General features: G+C 38.9%; 1 protein-coding gene across 2 annotated transcripts in view; it reads right to left on the bottom strand.

Annotated features, from left to right (window-relative positions):
- HMOX2 (heme oxygenase 2) overlaps window positions 1-26088 on the bottom strand; it is a 970295-nt gene extending 944207 nt beyond the window's left edge. Inside the window, exons 1-2 of one of the 2 annotated variants that reach the window (XM_044089827.1) lie at window positions 25986-26088; window positions 5060-5148 (exon numbers count right to left, since the gene is read on the bottom strand). The gene's annotated coding sequence lies outside the window, so the exon portion shown is untranslated. The remainder of the gene's footprint in view (window positions 1-5059; window positions 5149-25985) is intronic. The other variant, XM_044089828.1, reaches the window with a different exon arrangement.
- Window positions 26089-27426: the final 1338 nt, after the last annotated feature.

Raw genomic sequence — 27426 nt, 5'->3', positions numbered from 1 at the left:
GAGTCAGACCTCTGGATCTAATAAGCTTTGAGATCAACACTAAGGTCGGACCCCATCAGATCTAACAACCCACATGTTTAAATAGTCAAAAATAGACAACGCTGGATCCCTAGATAACACTGGATCACTCTATCCACAGATTTCAAGCGTTCTGATAACAGTGTGGCAGTTAAGGCGAGGAGACTATGACAAATTAGTTATTTACAGACTTTAAATGGACTATAGCCTGTTACTACAGGAAGGTTCATAAAATGACATACAAATCACCTGTAAATTTCAAGAAACTAGCTAGCTATGTACAGACCTTAATTACTCTACAATCTGTTGATGCAGGGAATATTACTAAAATGGTTTGAGATGAATATTTACAGCAGTGTACTTAAAACATGCAAAGCAAAATTCACTGCTTACTTTCTAGAATGTCTGAAAAAAATCTTAGTACTGCTATTTTAAATAAATGCACAGTACAGTCCAAAATGGATGAAAAATTATGCAATTTTTGTGGACAAAAGGTGCACTGTAGGATGAATAAAGCTTAACTAGTGAACAAAATTATATCAGTATGGCCACTATTGAGCTGAGCTATACTGGGGTAGAACAAATTCATAAAATAAAATCCAGTTCAACAAGCAGCCAGCTTCAAAAAGCTCTGCCCTCCCCCCACTTCTTCATTCTGAATGCTGATTGGCTAATCCCCAGGAGGGAACTCAGCAGTCGGAGTGAAGCCTTCTTCAGGACCTTCTTGTCCATAACAATGAGAGAAGAGACTAACAGTCCTGAAATAACCAACCAGTATAAACAATAAAACTTCCAAATTAGAAATGAACACAACCCTACTTTATACTACAATTACAACTATATAAAAGAGTAGGAGGATGGAGGTGGGTGCGGTTACTGCCACAATGAGGAATTTGAACATCCACTGTTATGGGTAGGTAAAACTTACACACCTGTACTACACCCCTCATTCACACTGCTGTAGTAGCCCTTAGGTTATACGGGTTGAAAAATAAAGCCTATCCTTCCTGGTTCAAAAAGGACAGATATGAATCCAGGTGTCTCTGGAGAATCACCCTAGCAAAGCTCGACCTAGAAAAGGAGTTCAGTTTGTAACTCCTTGTAAAAGTATATAGAGAAGACAATGTAGCTACCTCTAGAATACTTTGAGTCCAACCCCTTCCAGTATGCTGTCAAAAGACAGAAGGCTCTGGTGGAATGACCTTTGATACTGCCAGGGAATACATTTGCCATGGTGGGGATAACAAAAAAAAACAATAGCTGGGGACAACCACCTGGAAAATGTTTGTTTAGACACAGGTTATCTCTTTTTTGGCCCTTGATAATAAATAAATAACTGATCCATTTTTCTAAAGGGCTGTCAATATACTACATGAGCTACAATCTTTCTTGGTGTCCTGTACAGACACAAACATCCAGAAAGTAAATTTTATCTATAAAACTTCCTTTAAATCGAAGCCTGTAACTTACTGTGGCTAAAACAAAGCCACTGTGTGGAGAGAAGCTTAGACCATCTAGTTTGGACTTATAGCATCACTACTATCACATCTTGGCACAATCTAACCTAATCTAGTGCTAAACCCAACAGGAAACCCAAGGAAAACCTCTGTATAACCCAGTCCACGACCTACAGTAGCCTACCAAAATACACGTCTGGACAACATGGATATGCAATTTTTTCAAATGTCTCCAGAGCCAGTTTGGTAGATATGAACATCCAAGACAAAGTAGCAATTGTCTTATGCTCACAGAAAACCATTTAATCCTTAAAAAAACAGGCACAGTATGCAAGATATGCACATACACAGTTTCACTGGAGGCAAAAATCTTGCATACAAACAAGGTTGTCAAGACAAAAACATCCACCACACAGTGCCCACCATACATATGTCAACCTATGCTGAGGAACTAAAAAGCAATCTTCTCAAACCTCCTAAGCCTATAAATGGCAATGCCTACTCTCAGCAATCTCTAAAGCAGCACCAAGCATCACACATAAACCTACACCCAGTGGGGCCACAACAGCAAAGCCCATAAGGCAAGCCAACACATTACCAAAGACTCTTGACAAAGGGTACTCCATTGTATACACACAGATGCTCCACTCCTCAGGCTTAATAAAATAAAGTTAGTTGCTTAAGTGGAGCCAGGATCCATCAAGTTATGCACTCACTCAAGTCACTACACCAGGGGTACCAGCATGATTCTATCACAGTCCATGTGAGAGTTAACGATCTGAGATGTACTTCCCTGGACTACATGAAAACAAACATTGTTGATCTCTCTCAATGTGCGTCACAGGTAGATATGTGCCTTACATTCAGCAGCATTTTATCTTCACCAAGGATGATACCACAGTGCGAACAAAAGATGATTGACTTCAATAACTTCCTTAGTTCCTGGTAACTTTCCAGGGGGATTCAATATTTTCAGGATGGGAGGGCATGGTTAACAGACCACACTGCTTTGCAAAGGATGGTTTACAGTTGTTTCCCCTAGGCTTCCAAATAGTGGCTAAAACGTTATACAAACCTGTACAGCTTTTTTAGGCAATGAAAGATTGACAAACCTACAGGCATAGCAAATGAAACCAAAAGAAATCTAAAGGTGTTACTGCTTAATGCTAAGAGCCTAAACTCCACACCCTACTAGCTCTCTTCACCCTGGAGAATATAGACATATGTGCAGTTACTGAGACATGGTTTAAATTTGCAGAAAGCACACCAGCACTGCAAGACTTCAGTGCATTCCACACATTTAGTCTGTCAGCTGCACAGACAGGGACAAAAGCTGTAGGAGTCTCAATCAATATTAGCTTAACTCTATAGTTAAACAGACCAATGCCCTGGAATTTATCCATATGCAAATCACCATTGACAAACTCCCATACAATTACACCCAACCTGCTATTTATGGGAAACTTTAACGACCCCCTCTAATGACTGGGAAACATACATACTTGCACGTACAAAGATTCCTGGACTATATTAACACAAATATCCATGACTAGACAGTGTGCGTACACACACACACACACACACACACACACACACACACACACACACACACACACGTTCAAACACATTGGACCTAGTACTCACCAATATGGAAGAGAACTGCAACCCCTCCCCACCTCCAGTATCACATCCTTCCTGGTGAAGTCAGACCACAAAGCTGTCACCTTTGAAATAAAAATCAACTTGGTGACCCCAATAAACTGCTGGCTGACAAATTCAGCTCAAATTCACCCCCATTCCCCCTCAAAATACCTAATAGCATAACCCTCCCAACTACTAACAGGAAGCAGGTCCTGATGGTGCTCAAAAAGGCCAAAAACACAGCTTCACTGGGCCCTGACAATATCCAAAAATGTCTCCTAAACAGCTTGAAGCATGACCTATCAGGACCACTTCAGTCACTTTTCAATGGCAATCTCAAAATAAGATTTGTAGCACAAGAACGGACGACTGCAATGGTTATCCCACTTCACAACCAGCCTGGAAACTATATACCTATTTATCTGAATTGTATAATATGCAAAACCATGGAATGAATGATTATGGGGATGATCATCATGCCTAGTAAACCTGATAGATTTCACTGACAGGATCACCGAGGCAATGGATAAGGGGGAAAATGGTGCATACCGCCTACCTGGACCTGGCTAAGGCATTCGATACAATACCCCACTCGGGTAGAGTTGACAAACTCACAGAACTGCGCATAAACCCCTACATAATCACTGGTTCACAGGCAGGACCCAGGAAGTCAGGATTGGAGAAGAGACCAGTCCCCAGCTGGGTATCTCAGGACTTCATGTTGGGATCACTCTTAACTTAACATCAGCTTTTACCTCTAAGAAGTAGATGCTAAGGACCTTTGGCTGACCAAGTTCGCAGATGATTGCAAATTGAGAGCTATCACAGATTCCTTCCATGACACATGTATCTTACAACAGGGTCTAATAGAGACAAATGACTGGTGCCAAAGTCATGGCCTAAAATTCAATGCCAAGAAATGCATTATAGTGCCTTTTGAGAAAACTGCGACCCAGGTTATTTACTCCATCAATAAGACAACCCTAAGAGCTAACCCTGTAGCCAGGGATCTGGGAACATATGTAGACAATAACCTGGCCTTTGACCATTATGTGGCCAAGGTAGTAAGAAAACCATTCTATGTTGCCCAACTTATAAGTAAGAGCATAGCATCAAGGTCCAAGGAATTCACAGTGCCACCTTATTCAATCCTTATCAAACCCATTATTGAGTATAATGCCCCCTTCGGCATGTACCTGACCAAACATATGCACCACTTGGAACGCCCACAAAGATTCCTTACCAAGAGAATCCAGAGTATAAACAAACTGTCCTATACAGACCACCTTAAAGCTCTATTTCTATACTCTTGTATCCTACAGGTCTATGCCTGGCATACAAGGCATCCCCTCATCTATGTGAAGCACAGTCCATCCTTAACCCTATTTATGAATAACCTTGATCGATGGATGGGAAATCAGAAATTCGCCCTGGGTCAGACCCCTATGTTTCTGATAGTTTGGGCATTATTGTCTGCTTCTGTCCAACATACCTTCTCCCACAACCTCTACAAACTTCCTAACATACCTCCCTCTAATAAAACGCCCATGATACATAGGGAGACAACTTGGTTGGACTGCATGGCTAGGCTTATAAAGACCATAGCGGTCATTAGTTCAGTATATACTTCTGAATCTATGAACCTATGTGCTTGCACCTTTCAACCTCAAAGCTCAAAAATCACAGCAGATCAGAAAGAGAAGTATTATATTATAGTCAGAACAAATAAAAGATTTTTGTAAACTCTTAGTTTATAATGTATGCTTAAACAGGTCAAAATTTATGAAAAAAAAGTAATTCAAGGAAAAGCAATGCTTTGAAGGCAAACCTCTAGCACTATACCTAACTTACAGCAGCTGAGAAAAATGTATCTGTTGTTGCCCTCCACACCACCACTACACTTCTCAAGTGCTATGATTTAGACACAGTGGTGTGTTACTTACCCTCAAATTTATGCTTACTCCTCCTAGACTTACGGGTCTTCTTCACCAAGTTTGAGTACTCTGAGGGTATATGAAGAGGATTATCTGTTCTGAAACAAAAAAAGATGTGATATTTTACTTTAGGACTCACCCAGATGGAAAGTAGCAAACTCATCCCATTGTGATGTCAGCCAACATTTTAATTACAGTATCTTACCACTTGAAACAAGTTGTTCTTAAGAAGATGAGATTTAAAAAAGACAGCATAATGTCCACTGGGGACTTCCGTCCCCACACCCCCCTACATACGACTGCAAAGCACTTAAAACTGAGTACTCAGTGGAGGGGCAGGCACACCCCTTTCTGGACGTGTTTAGCTGTCAGTCACAGACATCAAGTCAGTAATACCAGACATCAGAGTTTCAGATTTCTGTTTACATTGACCTATTTAAATATGTTTACCATTCATAAAATGAAATGCTGAATAAAATTTAAAAAATTTCAACCACCATAATTACCGGACAGCCCAAACGGGATGTCAATCAAGTTTGTGCTTCCTACATTTGTGCGAACAAAGCTAGTGAGCCCTAAAGTAAGATATCACCAAAAAGTCTTCTAACCCGCTGCTATAATTTTTTCAGTGGCATGGCTAAGATTTCTAATACTCAAAGACTGATAAATACACCTGCCACCACCATGAATGCTTTTATTTTTCAAAGATCAAGCTTACTTCTTAAGTCAATCCACATCCGGCTAGAGGATGTCTTAAAACAGGTCACTGCTCAGCAAGCAATCCACAAATCAGAATTTGGATTATCTGTTCACCTCAACAGCAACAATGTGCAACCTACTTTTACAGTTGACAGTTTATATTTCTCAAGACTATAGTTAGAGGCATGCCTCTCAACTGTACTTATTTTGGGAGGTACACATCTATTTTCAGGCTTAATTTACTTCCATACCTTTCAACTTCTTAGTGAAAGAAATCTGGACAAAGTCTAAAATAATGGGGGAACAAAGGTCCAAAAGTAGGGACTCTAGGGTCTATAAATTTAGAAAGTTGCTAGAAAAACAGGAATAGTGTTTGTAACCGGATGAGGGAAATGCATGCTTACACATTATGACTGGACCTGCAACCATGGATGGGCACTTTCTTGCTATTTCTACATCCAGCTTGGACATGGGTATCCTAAGGCAATGTAACAATTTCTTTATGTACACTGGCAACCACTTAATTCTCAAACAGACAAATACAGTATGTGAGAGAAGTAGTTACACATTGAGACACAAAAAGAAACAAACAGGTTGTCAGCTGCTTACATACATGACTCACTGCACCCACAAAGGACCTCACACAGACCCACATATGCAGAAGTGCTTACATGTAACTTACCCAAACCTCAAAGGCCTCTCAGGCGCAGTCCTCAGAAACTCTGCATGTACACAAACAAGACAATTCCCATCACAAGACATAAAGCCACGTCTCATTGTGCTGGATAAGGGAAAGGGTACAGTTAGTTGCCTGTCAGGGACCAGGATTCACCAGATCACGTAAGCACTCAGGTCACTTACCTTTAAGTACCAGTATGACTCCGTCATAGTCCATGTGGGAGTAAGTGACCTGAGATCTACCTCCTTAGACTATATGAAAAGAGACATGATTGAGCTCTCAGAATATGTGTCACAGGCAGGTAAGAACCTAGATTTGAGCAGCATTCTACCATCTCCAAGGGTAATCCAGAAAATGATCAACTTTACTGGCTTAGCTATTGGTGTCATTCCAAAGGGGTCCAATACTTGTCAGCCCGGGATGACATGGTTCATAGGCCATGCTGCTTTGCCAGGGATGGTCTTCATCTGTCACCTCTAGGCTTTTGGATATTGGCCAAAACACTGCCTACCCCTATAGTGCCTTTTTAGGCACTGACAAACAGATAAACCTTTCAACATAACAAAAGCTACTTAGGACAAGCTAAAGGTGTTACTGCTCAATGCTAAGAGCCTCAACAAGAAACTGCAACTGCACTCCCTGGAAGCTCTTCTCAACCTGGAGAATGCTGACATCATACCGAAACATGGTTCAGAGCCACAGAAAGCACTCCGTTAGTGCATGGCTATAATGCCTTTCATACATTCTGACTACCCACTGAACAAGAAAGAGCTAAAGGTGGAGGTGTATCAAGCTACATAAAGGATAAGCACACCTCAAGGCTGGTCAAACAATATGATATGATTGAACTACTCTATGACCACCTAACCATGGGAAAAATCCATTAACATATACTTGCCAGCATCAGGAGAACCAGAAAACTCATACATCATAGCTGAAGTTACTAGAATTAATCACCATCCAGCCCAATGCAATTCTCATGGGTAATTTCAACTACCCCTCCATTAACTGGGAGAAATGCACAACCACTAACATGCAGGCCCAGAGATTTCTTGACTTTGTAAATTCAAATGCCCAGGAGCAGCTAGTCTACACTCCTACAAGGGGAGCGAACATCCTAGATCTGGTACTCACAAATATGAGAGTGCTGCACCCCCCCCCCCCCGTTATGTCTTCACTAGTAAGATCAAATCACAAAGCAGTCTCCCTTGAGTTAAAGATAAAACTAGTCCCCCATTTGACCAAAAAAACTTTAAGAACTTCTCTACGGTAAACTATCCCTATCAAGGGACGGCACAGCTAGTTTTCAAGCTCCCCCAAACCCAGAAAACAAAGAAACTTATGTGGAGTCATACACAAAAGCCCTGTATGACCGTATAAACAAATGCATAAAAACAGCAGTACCAGACCGAAATAAATCTAGATGAAACCACAAAAACAAGCCATCCTGGTGGACCCCTAGTATTAACAGGTTGTACAACAAAAGAAGCAAACTCCTCTTGAGAAGTAAGAGAGAATGTGCACAACAGGGAAATAAGTCCCACATTAGTCTAAACAAATGAATCAGGGTACTAGTCAAGTCTCTGAAAGCAGACTATGAGGTAGAAATAGCCTCCAAAGCTAAGGATAACCATAAGGCATTTTTCAGTTATAGTTCATAGGTTCATAGTTTAGTACTAAGCTAACTGCCCTTGCTAGCCATTTTAAGCCTAGCCAATTACCCCTTGTGAGATTCAAACTCTGCACCTTGTGTTTGTAAGGCAAACACCTTAGCCATTAAGCCACCCTCCCAACCCTGTGTTATGTTGCAGTCTTAACGGCAACTCCCAATAAAGTGTGGAATTAGTTATAGATGGCATCACCTATACTCAGCCGTAAAACACAGCAAATCTGCTGGCCAACAAACTCAGCTCAAATTTCACCTCCCCATCATACCCAGTTCTCCCAAAATAAATACCCTCCACCACTCCACCGCCAATTATTACCAAAGAACAGGTTGCCACTGTGCTCTCTAAAGCTAAAAACACATCTTCAGTGGAGCCTCACAATCTACCAGGTTGCCTCTTTAACAGCTTAAATCAGGACTTATCAGGCCGTTAGGATCTCTATTTAACCATAGCCTCTGGACTGGCTTTGTCCCAAAAGAGTGGAGGACAGCAACAGTCTTCCCTCTGCATAAAGGGGGACCATCTACTGACCTGGGAAATTACAGACCCATAAGTTTGACAAGTCTTATATGTAAGGTCATGGATAAAATAATCATGGAACATGTAAATAATGACATAGGAGACCTCCACACACTGGACCTGACCCAATTCAGCTTTGTCAAGGGCACCGTCTACCTTCACCTGGCCAAGACATTTGACACAATTCCCCACTCAGGCATTATAAATAAACTCACAGGGATTTATGCCCAATTTTATGTCACCAGATGGATAGCCAACTGGCTCACAGAAAGAACATGTGGTTAAAGTGGGTGAAACCAGCTCTAGCAAGAGGCCAGTTACTAGTGGTGTACCACAGGGCTCAGTACTGGGACCATTTCTGTTTGGAATATAATTCTCTGAAGTCAAGGCAAATGTGAAAGGCCTCTGGATGGCAAAGTTTGCCGACAACTGCAAGCTGGGGCAATCACTGAATCACTCAACGATGTAGACATCCTCTGGGAGGGTCTAGATCAGACAAATGACTGGTATCAGAACCATGGCCTAAAACTAAATGCAAAAAAATGCATTATCATACCTTTTGGGAAGTGAAATACTCCTGCAAATTACATCAATAGCAGGCCACTCAGAGATTAGAGCTCTAGGTACACAGATAGATAGACTGAATGTTGACCACCATGTGTCCACAGTGGTGAGGAAATCCTTTTATGTGGCACAACTTACAAGTAATGTTATGGCATCCAGATCCAAGGAAATTATAGTCCTGCTGTACTCATCCCTCATTAGACCAATAATCGAGTACAGTGTGCCATCTGGTATATACTTGACTAGACACTTAGCAGCTGGAGCGACTTTAGAGGTTTCTCACAAAGAAAATACAAGGTGTAAATGACAAGAACTACGTGGATAGCCAAAAACCTCTATCCCCTTACTTTGTCTCCTACCAATTATTAAGGGGAGACCTATGCCTGAGCTACAAGGCACACACAAATACAGCCCTAATGAAGGTGCTACACATCCGCAAGTCAAGCAGCATAAGGATCACCCAATCTAGGGATCTAAACTTTGTCATCGACTCAAACAAAACATGGCTAGGCTTGTAAGGGCCCTTAAGCCATTAGTCTAGTAATCTCCTATGAATCTATGAAACCTGAAACTCAAATATATGTCATTACTTAGTGAATTCAATCCTCAGTGATTTGTCAGAAAAATCACAAATTTTAAGAAGACCGGACCAACAACGTGAGGCAAAATCTGAACATTCTGCAAAAATCTGGACAGTTATGAGCTATATTTGCCTCTTCTCACTGTTTTGAATGCCTCCCTATCACATGTAATTTGGAAGTTATTTGGTATACAGAAAACCAGGTTCCATGACCAACATACTTGTGGAAATGAAGACAGTCAATCCAATACAGTACAATGCCAAAGTCCAACCAAGCAAATAAAAATACAATCCTGGATAAAAAGCGAGGTGGAACACTGCTGTAATTATTAAAAACTTTATTGATAAAATACAGGATGAGCGCTTTCGGGATAACCCTTCACCAGATGTTATGCAGACATTGATACAAACATTTTATAAAAAATTACAACCAATAGCACTCAATAGAAAACGCGCCTATTTTGTAAAATAGGCTTAATGGGTATCACTTCATTTAATCCTGGCTTCCTATTGGCCATTAAATCAACAATCCATTTAGTTTCCACTAATTCAGTCTGAAGCTTTATGTCACCCCCCCTGCTGTTGAGTCTAACATTGACAATAGCCCGAAATTTAAAAGTATGTGTTGGAAATTCATTTACATGTCTACATAAAGCATTCCTTTCATCACCATTTCTGATGCTTGAAAGGTGCTGGAGAATCCTAATCTTGAACATATTATTTGTCTTCCCGACATAAAAACATGGGCACTGGCAACATTCAGCTAAATAGACAATATTTGTAGTACGACAGGTGGCTTTCCCTTTAAAAAAGAACATTTTGTTTGTGACAGGATGTCTAAAATGTAAGTCTTTGTTGATATAGGCACAGGCTTTACAAAGTCCACAGGTGGTTGTCCCTGTAGAAATTAAAACCTGATGTTGAACATTATTGTTTAAAGGTTCCTTGCAGAGTAAATCCTTTAAATTTTTATTCCTTCTGTACCTGAAGCTGGGATTAGACCCCACAATGTCCCTTAGACTATTGTCACTAGTTAGGATGTTCCAGTTCTTTCGCACTTTATTACAAATATTCTTGATATTACTACTGTAGTTAAACATTAATTGCAGCCCCATATGTGAATTGTCTTTGTTAGTAGGATTCTCTCCATTCTTAGTTCGTTGCATCCAGGGTTTATGCACATTAGACCTCAATTTTTTGCCTTTATCAATAGCTTTGTTCACCATAGCAGGTTTATAGCCTCTGTTATAAAAGCAGTCTCTAAGCTTATCTACCTCTGCTTCAAAAGCAGAATCTAATAAGCATAGCCTAGACGCCCTACTAACTTGCCCTTGTACAATGTTGGGGTATGTGTGCCTGGGGTGCATACTATCATATATTAAAAGAGTGTTCTTCCAGCACTCTTTCCTGAATAATTTAGAATTAAAACCTGTTCCATCTTGTTCTATACATACGTCTAAAAAGTCAATGGAATCATATGAATATTTGGTCGTAAATCTAAAAAATATCGTAGTCGAGTGTAGATATTCCACAAATTCTCTTAACATTTGCTTCGTCCCATACCACAAAAGAAAAACATCATCTACAAAACGTAGATATAATTTAATGTGATCTTTCCATAATTCATTATTCAAGACATGAGTTTTCTCCCATTGGGAGAGTACCAAGTTGGCATAGGTATTGGCGCAGGGGGTGCCCATAGCCACCCCCTGCGCCTGTCTATATACAGAATTAGCCCCCATAAAAACATTATTTTCTAGGACTAAAGACAGCATAGTCTTAATCAGTGAAACTTTCTCTCTACTTACTCCTAAATTATCTAAAAGCTCACCTATACTAGTAATACCGTAGTCATTGTTAATAACCGTGAATAAGTTTTGGACATCCATGGTAACCATCAACAATTTTTCTGATCATTGATTGTTATTCATTTCACCTAATAACTTTAAAAAGTGTCCTGTATCTTTGAGGACATTGTCCATTAGGTCAAGATAAGGTTTGAGGGTGTATTCCACCCAAATTGAAATATTCTCAGTGACCCAACCCCTCCCAGAAACTATGGGTCGAAGGGGTGGGTCACTGAGAGATTTATGAATTTTGGGTAGTGCTTTAAAGATCGGTGTAACTGGTTTATTTATCAAAAGAAATTGATGTGTCTCTTCAGATATAAGCATGTCATTCAATAGTTTGTTTAGACAAAAAATTACTCTATCTATTATTTGTTTTACACCTAATGGATTTATCTGAACATAGGTACTTTGGTCCTGCAATAATTCACTTAATTTTTTGTCATACCAGATAGTGTCCAACAACACCACTGCTCCTCCTTTATCAGCATTTTTTATCAGTATGTCCTTATTTGCACTGAGGTTTTATAAGGCTATCCTTTGATTAGAAGTTAAATTATAAAACTTGTTAAATTCATCTTCTTGATAATATTTTATCAAGTCATATTCACAAGCATTGATAAATAAATTCAAAGCTGGTGTCAGTTGTGGAACAAATCCACTAGGTTTTTTAAGCGAAGTATCATTCAGATTGCTGTTACCAAATAAAAGTTTCAAGTCTACATTTCTACAGTATAACATAACATCTATTAACGTTCCACTATCTGGTATGACAAAAAATTAAGTGAATTATTGCAGGACAAAAGTACCTATGTTCAGATAACTCCATTAGGTGTGAAACAAATAATAGATAGAGTAATTTTTTGTCTAAACAAACTACTGAATGACATGCTTATATCTGAAGAGACACATCAATTTCTTTTGATAAATAAACCAGTTACCCCGATCTTTAAAGCACTACCCAAAATTCATAAATCTCTCAGTGACCCACCCCTTCGACCCATAGTTTCTGGGAGGGGTTGGGTCACTGAGAATATTTCAATTTGGGTGGAATACACCCTCAAACCTTATCTTGACCTAATGGACAATGTCCTCAAAGATACAGGACACTTTTTAAAGTTATTAGGTGAAATGAATAACAATCAACAAAGTACCTATGTTCAGATAAATCCATTAGGTGTGAAACAAATAATAGATAGAGCAATTTTTTGTCTAAACAAACTACTGAATGACATGCTTATATCTGAAGAGACACATCAATTTCTTTTGATAAATAAACCAGTTACCCCGATCTTTAAAGCACTACCCAAAATTCATAAATCTCTCAGTGACCCACCCCTTCGACCCATAGTTTCTGGGAGGGGTTGGGTCACTGAGAATATTTCAATTTGGGTGGAATACACCCTCAAACCTTATCTTGACCTAATGGACAATGTCCTCAAAGATACAGGACACTTTTTAAAGTTATTAGGTGAAATGAATAACAATCAACGATCAGAAAAATTGTTGATGGTTACCATGGATGTCCAAAACTTATTCACGGTTATTAACAATGACTACGGTATTACTAGTATAGGTGAGCTTTTAGATAATTTAGGAGTAAGTAGAGAGAAAGTTTCACTGATTAAGACTATGCTGTCTTTAGTCCTAGAAAATAATGTTTTTATGGGGGCTAATTCTGTATATAGACAGACGCAGGGGGTAGCTATGGGCACCCCCTGCGCCAATACCTATGCCAACTTGGTACTCTCCCAATGGGAGAAAACTCATGTCTTGAATAATGAATTATGGAAAGATCACATTAAATTATATCTACATTTTGTAGATGATGTTTTTCTTTTGTGGTATGGGACGAAGCAAATGTTAAGAGAATTTGTGGAATATCTACACTCGACTACGATATTTTTTAGATTTACGACCAAATATTCATATGATTCCATTGACTTTTTAGACGTATGTATAGAACAAGATGGAACAGGTTTTAATTCTAAATTATTCAGGAAAGAGTGCTGGAAGAACACTCTTTTAATATATGATAGTATGCACCCCAGGCACACATACCCCAACATTGTACAAGGGCAAGTTAGTAGGGCGTCTAGGCTATGCTTATTAGATTCTGCTTTTGAAGCAGAGGTAGATAAGCTTAGAGACTGCTTTTATAACAGAGGCTATAAACCTGCTATGGTGAACAAAGCTATTGATAAAGGCAAAAAATTGAGGTCTAATGTGCATAAACCCTGGATGCAACGAACTAAGAATGGAGAGAATCCTACTAACAAAGACAATTCACATATGGGGCTGCAATTAATGTTTAACTACAGTAGTAATATCAAGGATATTTGTAATATAGTGCGAAAGAACTGGAACATCCTAACTAGTGACAATAGTCTAAGGGACATTGTGGGGTCTAATCCCAGCTTCAGGTACAGAAGGAATAAAAATTTAAAGGATTTACTCTGCAAGGAACCTTTAAACAATAATGTTCAACATCAGGTTTTAATTTCTACAGGGACAACCACCTGTGGACTTTGTAAAGCCTGTGCCTATATCAACAAAGACTTACATTTTAGACATCCTGTCACAAACAAAATGTTCTTTTTTAAAGGGAAAGCCATCTGTCATACTACAAATATTGTCTATTTAGCTGAATGTTGCCAGTGCCCATGTTTTTATGTCGGGAAGACAAATAATATGTTCAAGATTAGGATTCTCCAGCACCTTTCAAGCATCAGAAATGGTGATGAAAGGAATGCTTTATGTAGACATGTAAATGAATTTCCAACACATACTTTTAAATTTCGGGCTATTGTCAATGTTAGACTCAACAGCAGGGGGGGGGTGACATAAAGCTTCAGACTGAATTAGTGGAAACTAAATGGATTGTTGATTTAATGGCCAATAGGAAGCCAGGATTAAATGAAGTGATACCCATTAAGCCTATTTTACAAAATAGGCGCGTTTTCTATTGAGTGCTATTGGTTGTAATTTTTTATAAAATGTTTGTATCAATGTCTGCATAACATCTGATGAAGGGTTATCCCGAAAGCGCTCATCCTGTATTTTAGCAATAAAGTTTTTAATAATTACAGCAGTGTTCCACCTCGCTTTTTATCCATACTTGTGGAAATGATAACTTAAACACAGATTACCCACAGAAGCAAAAATAGGAAAAACCACAGTGAGAAGTCAGACAACTGGATAAAACTCCAACAGCCAAAGTTAAAGTTTTATTGAGTGCTTTCATCCCGGTAAACTGGACTTCATCAGAATAAAACAAAAACAATGATCAACCATTAAATACTAGCTGCTTCTACCAGACTGATTAACTAATTATGCAAAATAGAAAAATGTAATGTGCCAAGTTCCACATTAACAATTTAAAAACATAGCCAAAACATATATATGTGTCTCTAAATAAAGATACATACAAGTAAAATGTTCAATAGGAAGATTTAAGTCTAAGTAATGCATTTAATGAAATCTAGTCATTAAGGCCAGGAAACTTGATTGCATTAGCTTTGATCTGCCATTTACAGTCTTTATATTCCAAAAAATCATCAATGGGACTCCCCGGTACCCCAGGTCCACATGGTCAATAATAAAAAATTTAAAAGAATGCTGAGGATGTAAACTAATGTGTTTAAATAGGGCATTCCTGTCAATTTTGTTCTTGATATCATAAATATGCTGATAAATCCTTTGTTTTAAGGCCCTCTTGGTTTTCCCTTAAGCCAAGAGGGCCTTAAAAGACTTGGGCATTATTAGACCTACTAAGAACTATTATTGCTATTCAAAAGGGGTGATTTATATCGCTGTTTGTCAATCATGTGATGGTTTTTATATAGGTTATCTGTCTAATATTGCACTTGAGTGAGTTAAATAATACTGACTATGGATATAATAAATAAATATTGTACTTACTTGGAATATATGTAAGTATATATTGTAAAATAAATAAAAATTGACTTATTATGTGTCCAGACCCCTGGGACTAGTGCCTGAGTTCAGGGGTCTAATCACTGTAGGGTAGAAACTGTTACTGAATCTTGTAGTCCTGCATTGGATGCTACGACATCTCCTGCCCAATGCCAGATGCTTAAACAGTCTGATGTTGTACCGATGGAAGACTGGAACCGGTTACCTTTTCTGCAACCCTCACCACTCTTTGTAGCTCCTTCCTTTCTGTTAACTGTGCAGCTTCCAAACCACACTGTGAAGTTGCAGATGAGGATGCTATCTACTGTACCTCCATAGAAGGTGGAGAGAATATGAGGAGGAAGCTTAGCTTTCTTCAGCCTTCTTCAAAAGTGGAGGTGTTGGTGATCTTTCTTGACCAGGTGGCTGGTGTTTCCAGACCACAAGAGATCCTCTGATATGTGTACACCCAGAAATTTTGCAATCTTAACCCTCTCAATACTCTCACCATTGATCCTGAGCACTGGATGGTTTGTTCTCCTTAATGATAATCTCTTTGGTCTTGATTACATTTAGGACAAGGTTGCTCCCCTCGCACCAACTGATCAGAGATGCCACCTCCTCTCTGTACGCCCTTTTATCCTCCTTTGTGATGTGCACCACAACCGTGGTGTCATCAGCAAACTTGATGATATGGTTGGATTTCTGCTTAGCATAGCAGTCATGGGTCAGGATGGTGAATGACAGTGGGCTGAGAACACATCCTTGTGAAACCCTGGTGTTAATTGTGATGCACTTTGATGTGTTCTTACCTGAACACATCCTCTGTGGTCTCTCAATCAGGAAGTCCCAGGATCCAATTACAAAGATATCTACAGATTCCTAAATGCGCCAGTTTTCTATCAGCTGCATTGATACCACCATATTAAATGCAGAGCTGAAGTCTATGAACAGCATCCTCACATAGTTCTCTTTGCCCTCTAAATGCTCAAGGGAGATGTGCAGTGCTACGGACACGGCATCAGCCGTGGAACAGTTAGCTTTGTATGAAAACTGCAGAGGATCAAAATCAGGAGGTAGGCATGATGAAAAGATACTTTTTGATCAGCCACTCAAAACATTTCATAACAGTGGATGTCAGAGTGACTGGTCTGTAGTAGCTAGGACTGGAGAGAGTGGTTTTCTTAGGTAGTGGGGTGATGTTACTTTCCTTGTAGCACGAGGGTACTTTTGCCATGGCAATCGAGGTGTTAAATATTTCCTTGAGCACTGTGCATAGTTGATCAGCACAGCCTTTTAACACCTTGCCCGGTATGTTGCCTGGGCCAGCAGCCTTTCTGGGGTTCACCTTCTTAGCTCTCCTTACCTTCTCTGTGCTGAGGCTGAGTATTGCATCCTTCTCATCAGTGGGTAGCTTTAGTGCCTACCTGCTGTTTCTTTCCTCATATCTACCAAAGATGTTCAAACTGTCCAGGAATTTAATGCTGTCCTCACACTGTGCTCACCTAATTTTGTAGTGAGTTATCTCCTGTATGCCTTGCCATAGTCTCCTAACTTTGACTAACTGTGAAAATATGAGAAATGTTTTATCTGCAGTTCCTCCCTGTGAGAAAAAAATCTGCTTTATGTGGTTTGCTTTCTTGGATTTTTCAGATCACTAGTCAATTAAAACATATTTATGACTGTAGATACTACATGCAGCGAAGTTACCACTGGTACTGTTGATGAGGTTTGCCTGGCTTCATTATCATAACCTCCTAGAGGATTAAACATGAGATGTTAAATTCACCTTTAGATAAGAGATTTTGGTCCTGGTGCTGCAAGGTTGATCAAAAATGTGATGAGAGGGTTAAACTGACATATAGAGAATCTCTCAGATTTTTTATCTCTCCCTCTCTAAATTTTCCAAAGGTTATTTTCTCCCTTGTCCAACTGCACCAAGAAACAAAACAAACAGTCTCAGCAATATGCTGGTAAGCAGAAATTAAAAACAATAGTGGGGAGGTTCCCTAAAGGAAAGCAGAAATCCCTTACAACAAAGGACAGTCAAAAAAGTCAGAATGAACATGTAAGAGGCCTTGCCCCACCTCCCACCCTAGCAGTCTCTTATCCCTTGGAGAAAGTCAGATTCTCCATTTCTCTGTTTGGCAACAGGTTGTTTCAGGCAAATGGGTTCTGAGACTGACTCAGTGGGAAGCGATCCTTGCTTCGCAGATAACTATTCCACATCCTGAATAAACATAAAAACGTAACCGATGTAAGAACACCACAAACTCTATTTATTAAGTGCTTTTCGTCCAGCACAGTGGCTGGACTTCTTCAGATAAAAGAATCAACTTCATAGACACTCTTAAATATTTCAACAATCCAGTCATGTCACCAATGTCTCAATTAAACTTCTTAACAATGTTCAATTAACACATCACGTGATAAAAGTTCTACCATAGTTAAAAATACAGAGTTAAAAGCCCTGACTAAAGAACAATATTTTTAATACACCAGGTATAAATAAATTTACTATAAATTTACTGCTGATTGAGCAGTGAAGGATGAAGGTTTTTTATTTAGGGGGAGAATGCATTACATTGTTCTTTAGTCAGGGCTTTTAACTCTGTATTTTTAACTATGGTAGAACTTTTATCAAGTGATGTGTTAATTGAACATTGTTAAGAGATTTCAGACATTGGTCACATGACTGGATTGCTAAAACATTTAAGAGTGTCTATGAAGTTGATTCTTTTATCTGAAGAAGTCCAGCCACTGTGCTGGATGAATAGCGCTTAATAAATAGAATTTGTGGTGTTCTTACACTGGTTGCTTTTTATGTTTATTCAGTTTGTGAAGTATTTTTTCGTTTCCAAACTACTCCACATCCCCAGACCAAACCCCTCTGCTCTCTCCTGTCCTACAGCACATACTTTATTGGGGGTTAATAAAAACAGTTCCCTTTTCCCAGTGGGGAAAAAGGTTTTTATTCAAGAATGTTTCTGATGCCAAAAAAAAAAAAAATGCCTGCAGATCAGATATGAACCTTTTTCTTAAACCAGTTTGTGATAGTGCCCAAGTTCAAGATCATTTCACAACACAATCCCAAGTTCAAGATCCTTTCACAACACAATCTCTTACTCCTCCTTACCCAATTGAGATTGTTTTGGTAACCTTAGATTTAAAAGATGCTTATCATCACATTGCTATCCATTATCTGTTCTCTGCCTTAGCCTTTGGGATATCCAATGTCCCAAGAGTGTTCACAAAGTGTCTAGCTCCAGTTATAGCACATTGCAGGCTACATGGAATCCACATTTTTCCATATTTAGATGTCTTGCTTATCTATGCCGACTCTTTTTTTCAAACTGTCAGGAATCTCGCTCTTTGGTGAGAGATCTCATATACAGGCTGTGATTTCAAGAGAACCTCAGTACAAAGATCTTTCCTTCCACAGGGAAAAAATACATCTACATTTAGATCTATTCCAGGTTTTTGCTCCTGATCCCTCTGGTGTTACACATACAGCCACTATGGACTGGGGGTTAAGCAATGTCTTCTGCAACTGTTGGGGTCCCCTTAATGAGCAAGGGAGGGAATACCTCAGGATTATGAGTCTTACTGTATCTATGACTCTCATGATACCTTTGGCAAGACTCCACATGAGAAAGACACAATGGTATCTGAACTCACCTTGGTCCCAGCACCAACACCAGTTATTTTATAGATTCCAGTTCTGGGATGTGTGAGAAGAGAAATCACTTGATGGAGACATCAAGTGCCCTGAATTCCGGTCTCTCCCTCTTCCCTCCTGTTCTAAAGCAGTCAGTTACCACATTTACCTTGAACTTTGCTGTGGGATAAAAGTGTAAGGTATCTAGGGCAACAAACACAGACAGAATCACATAAATGTAAAGGAGAAGTTTGCCCTTATTAAGGCACTCAACTCTCTAAATCACCTTTGATACACAGGGCCACGTCAAGTTGTTACAGACAATACAACAGTGATGTGGTACATAAAAAAAGCAATGGAGAACCAGAACTCTGCAGACCAGACATGTTATCATGGGATACAGCTTTACAGCAGAATCTCACTCTACTTCCTACATTCTGTCAGAGAAAAACTGTGTGAGAGACAAGCTGGGCAAGACAAAGGTAGACCTTCTTAAAAGGAAACGAGATTGTGGGTTTTCCAAGATCTGATCAATCTGTGGGGAGTTCCTCAAGTAGACCTTTTTGCCTTCCTAATGAACAATCAGCTGACAAAATTCTGCTCCAAGACTTCATACAAGAAGGCCTGGAAGACAGATGCCTTTTCCTTTCCTTGGACAGGAATATTCCTGTATGCTTTTCTACCCTTTCTTATATTTAAGGTAATTTTGAAGATTCAGAAGGAATTTCCCAAGATCATTGTGGTGACTCCCTTCTGGCCCAGGCAACAGTGTTTATCCCTTCTTTTGGAAGTTGCCAGGGGCAATTACCACAAGTTTCCTCACAGACTGGATCTAGTCGCACAAGAACAGAGGTGAAACAAGTGATTGGGAACATATTTTTTCGGACTGTAAGGAGATGGCAGACTTTAAAAATTCCCTACAGATATCAGAAATGCTGGGTGAGCAAATTAATGTAACTAAGGAAATTATTTTTTTGATCTATGATATAGAATCCGAATAGCCTAGACATAGTAAGGCCTTCTGGTGGTTGCTAAAACGACATTTACTAGAAAATGGAAATCAAGGTCTAAACCAACTGTACTAGAAGTAGTGAATATACTGACACAGACAAAAACAACTGGAAGTGAGAGCTTTAGAAAAGGGTTGAAACAAATGTCATAGAAAAAAAATGGGAGTGGTGGAAACAATACATGTGGAATGACATTTTGAAGGAGGAATGAGGTTTAAGGAAGGCAGGAAATGAATGAACTTTGTAATGTTTGACTGACAATGACTGGATAGATTATAAATGATATATAATGTTTGAAACTCAAAATATGTCAATATGGTTTGTTTTCATTTATATAAATGTATGATTGCCTATGTCATACGTAATAATTTAATAAAGATGTTTCTTGCTCATAGGTAGGTACTAGGCTATTGGACCTAGAGCCTATATAAGCCTAGCCAAATGGTACCCTGGCTTTAGGGTTGCCACCTTTTCAAATGGCCAAAGTGGGACATTTTTGGTACAAACATCAGATTTTACAGGCCGACACATACCCACGATCAGTACAAAGGTTAGAACTTAACTTTTTTGCCTAAATAAAAGCTTATTCTTGTAGCATTTTAGTTGCTTATTCTGTTTCTTTTAACATTTAGGTATTTTAGATACAGAATAACTGCTTTATGCAACTATTACATAAAATATAGGAAATAATTTTATCTGAAAATCTCAGGACATTTGCCATTTTTACAATTTTTTGTCAGGACAAAACTGCCCAAAGAGGGACTGTCTCTCGCAAAGTGGGACAGGTGGTAACCCTACCTGGCTTTTGCCACCCAAGAAACTTATTTTCCTGTGCCCCTGTCAAGCAGAGCCACAGAAGTGATCTCTGGGGTGAATTTCCTATCTCCCATCCAATCATCAAGATTTTTCTTGAAGAGTGCTAATGAGGAGCTTTGTTTGATATAGATAGATAGTTTGTTCCAGAGTATGGGAAGTCTCTGGGACAGGAATCTATCCCTCCAGCATGTTCTGTTTATTGTGGTGACAAGGTTTAGGTCCCTAGAGCGTGTAGCTCGGAGGGATTGGGATTTCTTTAAGTGGAGCATGTCAAACAGTTCTGGGTTTGACATAGCTTTGTATGTTAGGCAGAGATCACCTCTGAGTAGGCGATATGCAACAGAGTAAAGCTGGAGTTTATTGAGACGGCCTGCGTAGGGCATCTGTTTGAGGCCGGTAATCCTCTTTGTGAGGTATTTCTGCGGCCTTTCCAGTTGTTGTAGATGTCTTGTGAGGTACATACCAAAAGGGGCGTTGTACTCTATAATGGGTTTAATGAGTGATGAGTAGAGGGGAACAATGCCCTCTTTTTTCCTGGATGAAAAACCTTTTGTGATGAGGTGTGCCACGTAGAAGGATTTCCTGTCTATTGTGGCGATGTGATTATCAAAGGAGAGGCTAATGTCCACCTGTGTCCCAAGGTCTCCTATCAAGGTCTCTTTATCTGTTCTTTTAAAAAAAGAACAGGGACATTTTATACATCCCAACCTCAAACAACTTTAACTGACTGCCGTTGATCTTAGGGTCCTAGTACCTTTTAGACACTTGTTTACTGAGGATGTGCAGGAAGTGTTAATGGAATCAAGAAAGCCCTCTACTAGAAAATCATATATTAGTAAAATGCAAATGTTTTCTATTTGGTACTAAAAACATAACCTGAACCCATTCAGAGTAGTGTTTCACTTGTTTTACAATATTTGTGTGAGTTGATTTTCTATTTACCTGTCTTACTCCTTTATCAAGGTTCATTTGTTTGCCATTTCAGCACGTCTGCCCATGGATCCCCTTTTTCCGTCAACATATTTTTAAAGGAGTTAGGAGTTTTACATAAGAGACCTCCAAGAAAATCAGTGGCTCCTCCTTGGGACATTAATTTTATGTCAGAGAAGCTAACAATTACTCCATTTGAACCAACTCATCTAGCTGACTTGAGGTTCAGATGGAAAAGAGTTTTAAACCTTGCTCCGATCTCTGCAAGAATATCTGAGTTCTAAGCTCTGAGAGCTATGGTGGGTTAACCTTATTTTATTTTCCACAGGACAGGGTTTCCTTGAGAACTTCTTTTATGCTTAAAGTGGCATTCAAATTTACTTAAAGCCAAACTATCCATACACCTGTGTTATTCCCCAAGCCCCAGCATGAGGGAAAAAGGATACTTCATACGTTGGATGTCCACAAACAGTTCAAGTACTATCCTGACATTATATAATTTTTCAAAACTTCTGCTCAGTTGCTCATTTCTTGTTAAGGTAAGGAGAATGGACAACCTGTGTCAAAGTAGACTATTTCCAAATGGCTATATTGGGCTATTAACTTTTGTTAATTCCCACAGTAACAAAACTATTTCAGGCAGGGTCAAGCCATATTCTATCATGTCTTGGTTTCATCTATGGCTTTTTGGGAAGGACTGAATTATAAATGTATTCTAGAAGCAGCAACTTGGTCCTCTGTACATACTTTTACAAAGCACAACAAGCAAGATTCCTTCTCAGGGTCTATGTCAAGTTTTTCTAGGACCATTGTCCATGGCTTCCTGGACCCTACTTCTTCTACCTCCCAGTTGTTGTAAGCTATGGTAAGCTACCCAAACGGCTTAGGCTATCAAAGCAAATAAATTTACCATGGCAGAAAATGATAGAATGATCACTGCTGCAGTAGTCATTCCCTCCCATCCACCCCCCTTGTTTTTTTTTGTTTGTTATTTTAATCCAGTGTGTGGGCATTTTTTTTTATTTTATTTTTGTTATTCCTAGTAATAGGTTCATAGGTAGGTACTAGGCTATTGGCCCTAGGGCCTATACAAACCTAGCCAAAAAGGTACCCTGGCTTTCGCCACCCAAGAAAATTATTTTCCTGTGCCCCTGTCAAGCAGAACCACATAAGTGATCCCCAGGATGATGTCTTCTTAGGGTTCAGCATCCCTCTCTCGGTTAGCATGAAAGCTCTAAAGGTCTGGGCACCCAAACCTGTCTTTTTAACCAGCTCAGCTCAAGCTAATAATATGGGTGAGTGGAAGGTGTCCTGAAGCTTTGCAGGATATAAACTGTACAGCTTAGGCTACTGCAGCAGGAATCATTTGAACATCTATTGTTATAGTAAATTCACTTACACAACTGTACTTTTCTACAACTCAAAATGATTAAATGCAAATTTGCATGTTATTTCATTATTATTTTCTACAGTTGAAGTACTAGTTGGACTGAAAACTCATAATGCAGACTTCACTAGCAAGGTTGTGACTGTGCCTATGTGTGTGTGTTCTTCTAATCAAACTCAGAAACTAGCATTTATTGTCCCCAACACTCTATAACTTCAAAAGTTTCAGAAAGGGCTTGCTGGATGAAGGAAAGCTTTTTTCCACTAATATAGGATATATATTTTTGTTACATAAGGAAGAAAAATGAGCAGCTCATGCTAATTGTTTTACTTAATAAGGGTGGTCTCTATAAATTTAGTAACTGAATTCTACTTTCTTTACTGTTCAGCTATATTGTTGGTATAAGTACTACAAATAACTCCTAGTCTGACAACATTTTACAGCTTCACATTTGTTTCAGTGAGTTCATGTTTGTGGTTCTTCTGCCTGTTATTAGACAATTTATTTTAGAGCATATATAATTTTATGCATCTCTCCCTTTCTCTCTCAGTCTCTCTCTCTATATATACATATATATGCATGTAGAATTAGTGTAATTTATATAGTATACAAAAGGGAGGTGCTGTGTGTCTTAAGTTGTAGCACAAAGTACATATGGACAGCGACAGTTTTTCTATTAGTCCACCAAGAAAGGCACCAGAGAAACTGAAAAGATTTTTTTAGCGTAGTTAAAATTTAATGTTCGCTATTCGTTCCAAAGACTTTGCTTCTCTGGTGCCTTTCTTGGTAGATTTTGTGTTTTTTGTACTGTGGACACCTTGGGCTTATTGTGTGCTATTTATTTTTCTTTATTTTTCTATTAGTAATTATAATTCTTAGAGTAATAGAGCAACTGGCTGAAGGTGTCTTCATTTCAGAAAATCCAAGGTCCTTTTAAGTCAAACTATCAAGTCTGAAGCCATCAATACCTGATGTTAAAGATGAATACCTCTTATTCTTCAAAAAAAAAAAAAAATCTTTTTGAGTCAAGTTATTTTGTACATCAGTTCAATGAATCCTTTGCTGATTTATCCAAACCTCTATGCCTATGGTTTACACTTGATGGTGCATGACAGTAAAGTAGATTTTGACTTACAGTCCTATCCAAAAGGCTACAATTGTTATAATAGTTTTTATACACTGCACATGACTAAACGGAGTATTTGCCTTTTCAGCTTTTTTCATAAAGTCTACTTCTTTAATTGGTTGTGCTTCGCTTTCTTAACTGAACTTTACTATTTCCACATAAATCATTACTTACTTACAAAAAATTACTTACATTTACTGTGGTACTCTCTGTGGCTAATATCACCTCAAGTGGGCATCTTTCATAGGTTATAACAATGACGGCCCATACCTCTCAACTGTGCAGATTTTCGCAGAATGTCCAGATTTCTGCCTCATATTTTTGGTCCATTTTTCATAAACTTATGTTTTTCTGGCAAATTATTAAAGATTGAAGTTAGAAAATAATGACAGACGTTTGAGTTTCAGACTTCATACCCTTCAGAAAATTCATGCTAATGCAAAACCTGTTATACTATCAACTTTAAACTGTCCATATGTTTGAGGCCTTTGTCCCACTTTTATTTATGGCTTTGTCCAGATTTCTTGCTCTAAAGAGGTTGACAGGTATGATGCCAATTATGCCATGGAAGGGCACTGTGATTTGGCATGGGCAATCATCTCTTCCAGACGTGGGTTAAAAATACTTAGACTGTCTGTAAATTTTCTGTTTCCTACACTGGAATTACGTTTCTAATACTACATCTTCAGCAAAATCATGTGCAGGTAGTCAACTAACCCAAGTGTGCCCCCCACCCCCCATAGTTTTCTAGATCCGCCACCGATTAATATAATACGATTCAATAGCGGACCGGAGTTCCGCTGTGGCGACCCCTCACCGGGAAAAGCCGAAAGACAGTTTTTTTTTTTTTTTTTTAATATAGTTTACAGATTTTAAAGTATGTCTCTGATACCGTTTATATTTTTCATCATTCTGAGATAGCCAAGTTTTAAACTTGCGTGGACTTGAAATGGGCAAGTGGAAAGAGTTGTGTCATTTGTTATTCAATTTTACGGTACTTAGACGTGTATTTTTTTTCTTGGCTATATCTACGTTACAAGAGTATCTGTACCTCCTGTATACGATAAAGAGTATGGACATTGGACAGTAACATTTAAAGCCGCCAAAAACAAACAAAAATGCATACTCTATATCCACGAGGGATATCCATCACAAGAACAATCAGAAGGTACTACTTTTCCACAGAAAATATGACATTTCAGAACTAAAGTGTGAGGGGAAGGGCAGAACAGAAAGTCAGTGTTTTGGTCAGTATCTTTCAAATATAGCTTTCCTGTGCAGAAAGCCTACCCGTTTCACAAACTAGAAGTGCATTACGCATTCCAGAGTACTGTGTCACTCGCCGTCAATTTATTTTTTTTTTCCAAAACAGGTGTCAATTTCAAAATAATACAATGAAAATAAGGCTATGTGACACAAAAAACAATTCTGTAACCAGACTGAGCAGTAAACCATGCACGTTATAAATACATAGATCGTTGTTACATCGCCCCAGGTATGCTTCCGCACCAGTAAAACTACAGTGCTTAACGACTCACCACAGCCAAGAAAAATAACGTTCTATAAGCAACCTTGGAAACTGAATGCCGCCTAATCTGTAAATAGATCCAGTTCCCTTCCGGGATTACAGAAGTCACACAGCCAGTGAACGTCACAGTGCGTGACTATGCGAATTTTAACTGGCGAATAGGTTTGTGATACTGTAACTTTCTGGGTGCGTGACAGTCTGTGAGTTTTAATAAATAACTCGGAAATTAATGCAGTAATAATTTTGATATACACTTGGAGGTATACATCCGTGCTATTATGTTTTTTTAATTTCTACGTGGCACACCTCATCACAAAAGATTTATCATCCAGAAAAAATAGGGTTGCCACCTTTTCAAATGGCCAAAGTGGGACATTTTTGGGACACACATCAGATTTTGCAGGCCGACACATACCCACAGTCAGTACAAAGGATAGAACTTTATTTTTTTTGCCTAAATAAAAGCTAATTCTTGTAGCAGTTTAGTTGCTTATTCTGTTTCTTGTAACATTTAGGTATTTTAGATACATAAATAACTATTTTATGCAACTATTACATAAAATATGGGACATAATTATGTCCTACAATCTCAGGACATTTGCCATTTTTAATATTTTTTGTCAGGACACAACTGTCCAAAGAGGGACTGTCCCTCACAAAGTGGGACAGGTGGTAACCCTAAGAAAAAAAGAGGTTATTGTTCCCCTCTTCTCGTCACTTATTAGACCCATTATAGAGTACAAAGCCCCTTTTGGTATGTACCTCAACATACAAAGCTATGTCAAACCCAGAGCTGATGGACATGCTTCACTTAAAGAAATCCCAATCCCTCCGAGCTACACACTCTAGGGACCTAAACCTTGTCACCAAAAAGAACATGCCGGAGGGATAGATTCCTGTCCCAGAGACTTCCCATACTCTGGAATAAACTATATCAAACAAAGCTCCTTATTAGCACTCTTCAAGAAAAATCTTGATGATTGAATGGGAAATAGGAAATTCACCCCGGGGATAACCTCTGTGGCTTTGCTCGACAGTGGCACAGGCAAATAATTTTCCTGGGTGGCAAAAGCCAGGGTATCTTTTTGGCTGGGCTTGTATAGGCCCCAGGGCCGATAGCCTAGTACCTACCTATGAGCCTATAATATTTAGCCTTGTTTTTCCTAGACTTGTGAATTTCCTTCATAAATTTAGACCCGCCAAAGAGCACTAAGTAATTAAGTTTACAAATGCTTCCTGTGGCTGTGTGTGAGCTATTGAAAAATTTTCTCATCTGAAATTTAAGAAAGTGCTCCGGCTCTTCGTAACCTTGGTTTAGACCTCTACTCGTTAAGAGTATACCGCTAGAATGTAAAATTAAAAATGACAAATGTGGGACTAAAATGAGTGATTTATTTTAAACTTAGAGGGCTGTGTCCAGTTGCATACATTTTGTTATTTTTCCTCAAAAT

Source organism: Protopterus annectens, chromosome 12.part0 (assembly GCF_019279795.1).
Source record: "Protopterus annectens isolate FY-2018-M chromosome 12.part0, PAN1.0, whole genome shotgun sequence".
Lineage (NCBI taxonomy): Eukaryota > Metazoa > Chordata > Ceratodontiformes > Protopteridae > Protopterus > Protopterus annectens.
This window is presented reverse-complemented; position numbering and strand designations above follow the sequence as displayed.